This window comes from Mizuhopecten yessoensis, unplaced genomic scaffold (assembly GCF_002113885.1).
Source record: "Mizuhopecten yessoensis strain PY_sf001 unplaced genomic scaffold, ASM211388v2 scaffold7055, whole genome shotgun sequence".
NCBI classification, from domain to species: Eukaryota; Metazoa; Mollusca; class Bivalvia; order Pectinida; family Pectinidae; genus Mizuhopecten; species Mizuhopecten yessoensis.
The window spans coordinates 120085-130084 of NW_018406858.1; the positions used below are offsets into that span (position 1 = coordinate 120085).

A 10000-nucleotide genomic window follows, 5' to 3' on the forward strand; every position below is an offset into this window, starting at 1 on the left:
ATTATCTAGTATACATCACCGCACTTACCAGTAATGACCATATCTCTAGTACACAACACCACACCATCCAGTTATTAATACATATCAATGCAACATTCAGTGTGTTAAGTTGATAATGTGCCTCAAATTGAGTAAATCTTTCCGGACTTTATAACCGTCTATATATTAAATATTTTGTCTTCACAGCATCCTCCTTCAGGATCGAACAACACGAGTAACTGGACCATCTGTAAAATGTGTCTTGGTCTTGGAGAGGTCCGTTACATTGCACTTTTTTCAGTAATGAGATGGACGTAAGTGTTTGTAATGCTTTAACTGTGTTTGCTTCACTTAAAATTATCAAAGCGTTACCGTATTATTGTGTTTTTTGTAATTTTCTTTTTATTCAAGATTGTTTTGCAATATATGGTATAGTTACATTCAAACAATTCATATTATATATTCATACCTCACACGACTCATATATACTCTTACTTACATCAGTTGATATATTAGACTCAAGTAGATGTTATGGTACCCATGTACACATATATTGCCTTTATGAGAACAGAGAGAGAGAGAGAGAGAATTACCGTAATGGATAACAGGAAATATTATTTGCATTAGGTATGCATGAAAATGATCGGATATAAAGAGTTGTGAGGTAGGAACTCAACACAGTTGTGGAACGTTTTGTTTACAACATTTAGGTATGCTATCAAAACTTAAGCGAAACTACCAAACAGTTTCCAATAATGAATAGATATATTCGCGTAAGTAATGATTGTTTAACAATAATTCACTATATATTCTGAATATCATTAGGACTGTCAATTATTTAACTAATGACGATATCTTCTATCAACAGGGCAGCCATCTTTAGTCTGCCCGCAGGCTTCATCATCGATAGAATAGGTAACAGCCGTAAGTAAATCAAGTATATTGTGAAAAGTTTATTCGGTTTAAATTATAAAGTGTATGAGATTATTTCCAAAAGTAACAGATTGGGCTCAGAAACCAAACTAGATTTACTTCCATATATGTGTATTAACCTACATGTACATGTCTTTGTTATATCAAATTAAGCACATTGAAACATATATATCTGAGACTGAATTTTGCATTGATAGAAAAGCTTTCTTCAGATGTAATTGTTTGGAGTATCTCTGTTTATACGTGCAGCCATTGTCAAAGCTTCAGCAAAGGGCAATAGCTAAATATTACCGTGTTTTTAGCATCAATTCCAAAGAAATTTAAGTAATTAACTTAACATATAACTATCATGCATAAACATGACGTTTCAGTTTCGTACAGTTAATGCCAAGGACAAACGAAAGGAGCAAACATAAGACAATGGCAAATAATTGAGAGTTCGAACAATACTTCTTGGAAAGTACTTGTCGAGGTATATCCATTGATATGCTTTACTTCTCTGTGCTTGATTATTCTAGGTTCTGCAATTCTTCTGAGCCTAATGCCGTTGCTTGGGTCAGTCCTTTTCGCAATTGGAGCGATGACACAAAGCCCGATTACTCTACCCATGTACCTATTGATGGTTGCTGGGCGGGTCATACTGGCCGTTGGGGATGGGCCACTTAGAGGTAAATGTGTATACCCAGTGTGCGCAAAATCTATATTTGAATTGTTTGCTAAATTCTGATGAAACATCTTATCTAAAATTACCATTAAAGGCATTTTTGACATCAACATGTACTTGTATCAATTAAAAGTTTAAAATGAATACAATGACACGGAGACACAGAACATAGCACATTAAAATTAGTTTGGCTCATGCCGCTTGTAATAATGTTAAAACGTGTATTCGACATCAAATACACCACTTAAGACATATACATTTCTGTTTTTAAAATGCATGCTACCCTTTCTTTAGTACTTCAGGCCAGAGTGGTTGCCCATTGTTTCCCAGGAGCAACTCTTGTACCCGTGGCGTTTGGTACAGTCGGACTTGTGGGACAAAGTTTAGGTTATTGTGTAACACCTAACATAGCGGCAGCAGTTGGGTTACGCGTCTCTATTTGGTTAGGTAGGAACGAAAAGAACTTAAGTATATAATTGATAAATCGTAATGACTAGATTATTTGATTTTATATACCCTCATAGTTGACATTGATTGGGCCCCCATGAAATAAATTAGAAATTTTGTGGATGTATTCATGATATAATGCGATAACTGAAGGTCACACGAGAGAAGACATTGGGCAATTCATAACGTGGTGTAGCAACGCTCACATTCCAGAAGCATATGCGTTTTTACTCTCAGTTTTGCTGGGGGTTTGTAATATCATATTTCATTGAAGCACTTGCTTGACATTTTTATATAGGAGCTGTTGTCTGTGGATTTAGTTGTATGTGTGCAGTTGGTCTCGTACTGCTTCTTCAAAAGCAAAAACCCTTGGAAGCAGATGATTATGAAAAAAACACAATTCCAGTGATTTGCATTTTTTACACAATCGCTTGACGCTATTCTATAATAAAGAAATAAGCTGATGGTTTTCTTGTTTGGGTAATTGAAATATCCAAAATTAAAAACTTTCGTGTTTTAGATACTTAAAGACATACATGCCCTGCCGACGAATTTTTGGCTGTTTATATGGACAATGGCGTGTATCCAGGTCCCTTGGATCTGCAAACAAACCAATTTACCGTAAGTATCCGTACTTTTCGCTAAATTATTTTCTCTTTCATTTTTTGTATTACTAGAAACTCATACAATAACATCATCAGTATATTTCGATGTATCAGCAGAGCGGAGCTACATATGTAACTGTAGTCTACGCCGGCACTTTCTCAAGTGTGTAAAGGAAAGTAAACGATCAATGGTGTCCGCTTCTGTTCACTGCACTGCATAACGTAGCATATTGCGGGATAACTATGGAAAGTATTCATCTTTTTTATCTTTGACCTTCTTCGTCTTACCTGATAAAAAATAACAGAGATCAGCGAAAACAAATTTCGTAGGCATACAACAAGTAACATCACTGCTATTCCATAAAACACATTGTTAAAATATGCTAAAGTGAGAATAGAGATGATTGAATGATGTTGATTTTACGGAATCTTACTTTATCAAACAAAATTTTGATTTTGAAATGGATCTAGGCTAAGGATTCTTACTCATTAAGCTGACATCCTGATGTTTTCATTGTATATGATAACTCACAACTCGAGTATGATTTTCAACAATGCTGTGAAACAGCAAGTAGTACGTCACAGCAACTTGTTTTAAAGTGTTCATGGCTATTCAAAAGAAGGTATAAACATCTTGTAGATACGCTAAAGTCAGTAATTTGTACATTCTTTTGACGAGTTGTTTTGTAATTTAAAACTTAGAGGCACATGATGCTAGTTTGATTTGAGTTAGTATAGAAAACCATTCAAATCGTTATATGAATTGAAGAAAGATTGTTAAAAATTCAATATATGATCATTACATGATACCACTTTTATTTCAGAAGGACAAACGTATAGAACATATTATTATTAAAATTCTACACTTCTATCCGCTGGATGCTGACCATTTCGGAGACCTTGAAGATTTTTTCCATTTATTGATATAAGTTGTCAATACAATTGTTTCCATCAGCAAACACAAAGATATTCTCAGATCAAAATTCTTCATATCTATATCAATCTTGACGTATACCTGCTGAAATACACTTACAACCTGAACCGCATTCCCAGCAGGAGACACGTCCATGCTGTAAAGTCATCGGTCCAATGGTGTGAAGGTAGTTGATAACTTACATTACACGCTTGATGGCCCGTGGTATACGGCATCATTACAACCAACAACCGAGCGTGTTGTCACGACTAGACAAGAAGTAAAATCACTATTGTACTTTTCATCTTTGCTTTTATTTAAATATTTAATGAATTCTTATGAATAGGTATAAAGAAGGTAGATTTGTTAGCTTGCTTTTTGTAAGTAAATAGGAAAGAAAATACCCGTGGCGAAACAGCTGATCGCCAAATGTAAACAAGATCACGTGTACGTGAAGGTACACTTGTTTTACCTAGATTTGTTTAAGTTGTACAGTGATGGGACCTGAATAGACCTCGCTGGTAGGGGGCTCCTCAACCCTTGGAAAACTCAGGATCCCTATCATTGTCAACACAATTTTTTATGTTTACAACAATTGTTATCCTGTTAAAAAATAACCACGGCAAAATAGCCGATCACCAGTTGTAAACAAGATCACACGTGCAAGACGAGTCGAGTGTATGTGTAAACTAGCTCAGACATTAACAAATCAACACAAAACATTACTGACATCTCGTGAAATACATCAATATAACTGATAAATATGAAACAATTTAATCGACAAACAACACACAAACAGACAGTGTAGTAGTACTCGACTAGCTAGTATGCACACGTGCTCAGCCCTAGTACGTTATGCCTGCATTAACAGTTACCTGACTACAACAGATACGCATACAGTATATAAACAAATGGAATTTGTGAATATAAACACTCACCTGCTTTTGACATAACCCAAGACAATGACTTGCACTGCAGCCTGACAGCACGGCATTCACGGGGAATAACAGATATATACTCAGGAGCGGGATCAATGAAAATGTAAATTCCTAAATCGAAATAAAATAATCTATCCGTCCGGACAAGCAACTGATGCTATGATATTCAAATACAATAAAACTAAAGTATATTAGATAAATACGTCTAGATCTGTGATATAGATGTATCTCAATGTATGGTTATACTTTTTTTCAAATACTTAAGTAAAATTAACAGTATCATACCAACATAAGTATCTCAATAGATGTATATGTCTATGTCGGTAGGGATCGACCACTAAGACTGCACATATGTAACTGTTCATCGATACAATGATTATCAAATTATCTAAATATACGGGTAAATGTTTAAGAGGAGTCCCATTGAAAAAACAGCCGTTCAAACTAATAGCAACTGCTGTATTTTTGGTCACATGTACTAAAATTAACAAAATCAAATTTGGAATTATATGGTTATGAAGCATTTTTTATCATGCTTTGTGAAAACCCGACCAGGTGATACTTACCGATGAATAAAATGTAAGAATGCTTTAATCCCGGTTGAATACATTGTATATCTTTGTTTAATTCATTATCAAGATTTTAGTAGGTATAATCTTTTGGAAATATTCCGTGACTTGCTTTCGTTTTCGTGTATATATTGATATATATAAAAAAAAAAAATGAAATTGTTAACTTATTAATTTACTGTACACGCAAATGTTATGTTATTTTCATGCTTTATAAACAAAGTTTGATGTTATTGTATGTCTTAAATATGCAATAAGTAATATATATATATCGATGGCAGCATATATATTTTGAATTCCTATATTATTTGATTTGTAAAATCTGTATCCGTGCTTTTTTAATAATTTTATTCATCAAAACTAAAAAAGGTCAACATGCATAAATTCAACTGTAAGTTTAAAAAAATGTCACCATGAAACCAAGATACAATGTATATCCAAATAAAATTAAAACAAAAGACAAGCTATATTTAAAAACGTTAAGGTTTCTATTCAATAACGTTTATCATCGTTGTGAAACTGTCCTTGATCGGCAGTTTTTAAGTGACTTCATCATATCGCTATAATGATTTATTGAGTGACCATGGAACAGAAATAGTTGTATCGTGCTCACAAGCTTAAATATGTCAAATTCCGTTACCGAGACCACTGATCAAAACATTAATCCGCCAGCTCAATAAACCAAACAAAAGAAAGCCATTCCAAAGTAAAATAAAAGAGTTTGGTTTAATCGGCGTATAATTTAAATGCTTTGATGAATATATTGTGGTAAATCTCACATAATACAATGTACTATGCATTTCTTATCCTTTTCAATGACGACTGTGAAATACATTTTGGAATCGTTCTTATTTTATTAACAAAATGTACCTTATTGTTTTGACAACAGTTACAGTGCTGACATGCGACTAAAATAAAAATGTCACTAACGATTTAATAACAGCATGATATGTTTTGTTTTTCTAGTAAAATAGACGTTTACATTGAGAAGATTTGTATTAACATTATGATTGCATATTCTTTTAATTCAGAAATGAATAGCACATCCATATCATGCAATACTATTCTCTTGCTTCTTTTTTGGTATGTTGATCTATAGGGACAGAGTGGAAAGAATGCTAGACGGTTTCAAGCATGTGTTCTTTTGGTGATAATCATGTCATCCATGGCACTGTTCTGCGGAGCTGTGATGACATATACAGCATATACGAAATGTAAATTTGACATTGTCCGACCTCGGGATGTGTAATGTGTATACACGTTTTATAGTAATTTCATGTTTTATCATACAACTAATTACAATTGTAGTAATCCCTCCATGTTGGTCATGTTATATTTTAAGATCAACGTAAACGGCTGAGAGATAGGATGTTCTCCCACCCTTCACAGGCGTGTCTCCCGTTTTATCCGGGAAAGATCAGCTTTTCACCCCTAGGGGAAGACAGCCTCGTGCTGATTAGCATGTGTTCAATTGTGACGTCATAAAAACGCGTCACCGGTATTTGTGAATGACGATATTCATACCCCGCTTGTGTTTTTGTTTACACTACTGTTGATGGAGTTGTGACTAAAATAAAAGGATGTGAGAAAAATAATCACCCCCTACCTTAAGGGTGTAAAAGAGAAATCTCCAACCCTCGGGGTCATTTTTGTCGTTGTCTAACCCTCCACAGAGCCTCGGGTTAGACAACCAAAAACCATCACCCATGGGGTTTGAGATTTCTCTGTCGCCCTCACAGTAGGGGAAGATTCTATTAATCCTTTATTTTATGGTCAGGAGGATACATACCACCGGCGTGATCAATACATATCATGTCATTGAAAGACAGCATGGCCTCAATTCATCTGAATGTGAAAATGAAGTACTTTGCTTGTTGCTGTGGTAAGTTTTTTTGAAAACTCAAGACTCCATTGAAAGCAAAGACAAAATGGCAAGAAAGGGACACACTTTGTTCCAATGAGTTTGCCAACATCTGCTTGAAAGTCACCGAACAAAAATATATTAAAAGTTAGATTTTAATCATTTAAACAAAGAACAAATTTCAACAGTCTCCAAAATCCTTATTTTTGGACCAATTTCGTAAAACCGAGATATTCATTAACCGATTCTTGAGCTGTTAGTCTCAAGCCAGTTTTTTGTGAGATAGTAGTGAAGCCGATAGTAAGGATACTCAAACGTTCGTAACTGTAAATAACAATAGATACATGTACTTCCCTCAGTTTCTGCTTGAGCCTCTTGAAACTTCGTAAGCTTTACAATCTTTAAATGTTGTTGTGCTTCATAATCAGCAAATGTTTTAAACAGTTTTGTAAACAAATAATCGCGCTTTATTTTGCCCTTTGTTTTGGTAATTCTGTTTTAAAACAAAATCTTGCCTGGTTTCGTTTTGAAACTTGAAATGCTTTATTTCTATGACATATACTTTTGCTTTTAAATTCAAATTTTAAAATTATGTTTCTTTTCTTTTAAACAGTTATCTTTACTGATAGGTAGCTATTTTGATATAGTCAAATATATCTGTTGTTTAGGTGACTAGGGAGAATCTACACATTTTTATTGTTGAATCTGTAGAGTCAGCGAACATACAGTAGTTGATTTCTATAGTTGTTGGTTGTCTGAAAATTGAAATTAACATTCGATAAAGAAATTCAATTTGAAATTATATATACTTTAAATATGTAGGCAGGGATAGTAAGCTGGCAGGCTGGCTGATTTAGCCTGGTTTGTCGACTAGTTTGTGAAGTTACCCAACTGATTCGGTTGGTAACCCAGCATTTCTGACATCTGTGAGGTACAAAAACAAGAATTCCACGGAAGTGGATGTGTCGCCTGCGCAGGAAGCTGGTAGATTACGAAGAAATAGATACACTTTTCATTTCAAGAAATAATGTCAAAAGTAAGTAATAATCATAGATTATGTTTTTGGATGGCATCATTTTGTTATACAATCTGTTATTCTGGGAAGAAAACTCTGAGTTTTAAGGAACTTGCTATGTATACTCATTGTCTCAATTCCAAGTTTAATTTGTATGATTTGTCGGATGGTTTCCCATAAATAAATGAATAAACTTGTGGATTATGATGTTAAACAGCTAGTGTTGTCAATAACATTTGGAGTAAGACGGCATTTCAGAGGTATACACGGTGGGTCAAGTGGTAGATCGAAGCCGTCCAGTATACAGTTTTAGTGAAGTTTCTATTTATAGTAACAGTGACCTTGACCTTTGACCTTCGGTCCTGAAAAGCAATCCCAAGCAAGCATTTTTGGTAAGGAAACACTGCGTTAAGTTTGAGTTTGATCGGCCCAAGGAAACTCAAGTTATCGCACGAAAACAGATTTTCTATTTATAGTAACAGTGACCTTGACCTTTGACCTTCGGACCTGAAAAGCAATCTTAAGCAAGTACTTTTGGTAAGGAAGCACTGCATGAAGTTTGAGGTTGATCAGCCCAAGGAAACTCCAGTTATCGCACGAAAACCTCTGTTCGGACGACGCCGCCGACGCCGACAAAGCAATACCTACATGTATGTGTCACCAGCTTTTCGCAGGCGACACAAAAATGCAATTAAAACAACGATTATATCGAAACATTTTCTAAATGGACGTACTGACCAAAGTATAATCTTTCTATTATGAAGAAGGACCTCGGTGTGTAACTACACATTTCTGTACAATGTGTAGTTTGAAGAATAACTAGTGTATCACTTGGTGAAGGACTGGTTAGATGGATTAGATGAGCTAATTTGCTAGGTAGGCTTTTGTAACAGCATACGGTTTAGGTAGGTAGACCGCGCTGGGGGTTTGGCTACATAAATGGGTTTGCTAGATCAACAAAAACATAACAAGAGGCCCCTGGCCACGAATCCATATCCTAAATACCTACAGTGAATGAAAAATTGTTTAAAAATCAAAAGAAATATAACCTTCGGAAGGTCTGGTCATTTAATTTAAATCCCTAAATACAGGTTGAAAGGAGACATTTGATTGTATCCTCTAGCCCTTATTTAACTGTTATTAGGGACCTTGTATCTCTTTATTTACTGATACGGCGCCCCAGTACAGCCGAAAGGTAGTCTTATAGGGCAAGTAACACTAACGTTCTGTACTGTTTACATATTTCAAGTGGAAGCAGATACTGGAATTTTTCATCACATTTTTTTGTCATTATCATTTCAATATTTTTTGCTAACTAGAGCGTAATAATTAGGATTAATTGAAATCTTAGCATCATAGAATAGAGCACAGCTCAAACAGGATTTGTTTTACAATTACACGTAACAGTTATCACCAAGAAATTACTTAAGTATGCATAGAAAAATTATTTTACGCACTAATTCTTTATTTACAGGATCATTGTTATAATGCAAAGAAGGATGCACAACCGCACGTACCTAATTCATCTTACAAACGCAGAAGGTGCAACCAACAGCAGTTTATTTGAAAATTCGATCACAACATTTCGATACAATTTGCATGCTATCCATGGCAATACGCCAGTTAACTAATCATGATAATATGACTACGTCAATTTTAACATCGAGTACACATGTACACACACTTGTAAAGTTATTGTCCTAAAATTAGATGATTACATTTGATAAACAGGGAAGGAATGGCAATTTCAAATAAATGATGAAGTATGATCTTCATTCATACAATGACACTATATTACTTTCATTAACTCTCAAATTATTAGTCATCACAATAATAGGGTTAATTCCATAAACTCACCTGGGTATCCCAAAACGTAAGATCACCATTAACAAGGATTTGCTGTAGATCTCCCCACCCCTCGCGGTCTTCTGCCTTTTTCTCTTTGTACCCTATCTTTCCCGTCTTATTTCACATAAGCATTCTAGTACAAAACATTTAAACCACTCGGTTGCAAACAAAACAAAACATTAATAATTGTGTTTTTACTTTCTCACTGAAACATGGATGCACAACCCT

The 10000-nt window shown here is 34.7% G+C and overlaps 1 long non-coding RNA gene across 1 annotated transcript in view; it reads left to right on the top strand.

Annotated features, from left to right (window-relative positions):
* Positions 1–264, top strand: part of LOC110453000 — a 9482-nt gene extending 9218 nt beyond the window's left edge. The window contains exon 3 of the long non-coding RNA XR_002463244.1: positions 187–264. This is a non-coding gene — a long non-coding RNA (uncharacterized LOC110453000). The remainder of the gene's footprint in view (positions 1–186) is intronic.
* The last annotated feature ends 9736 nt before the right edge of the window (positions 265–10000 follow it).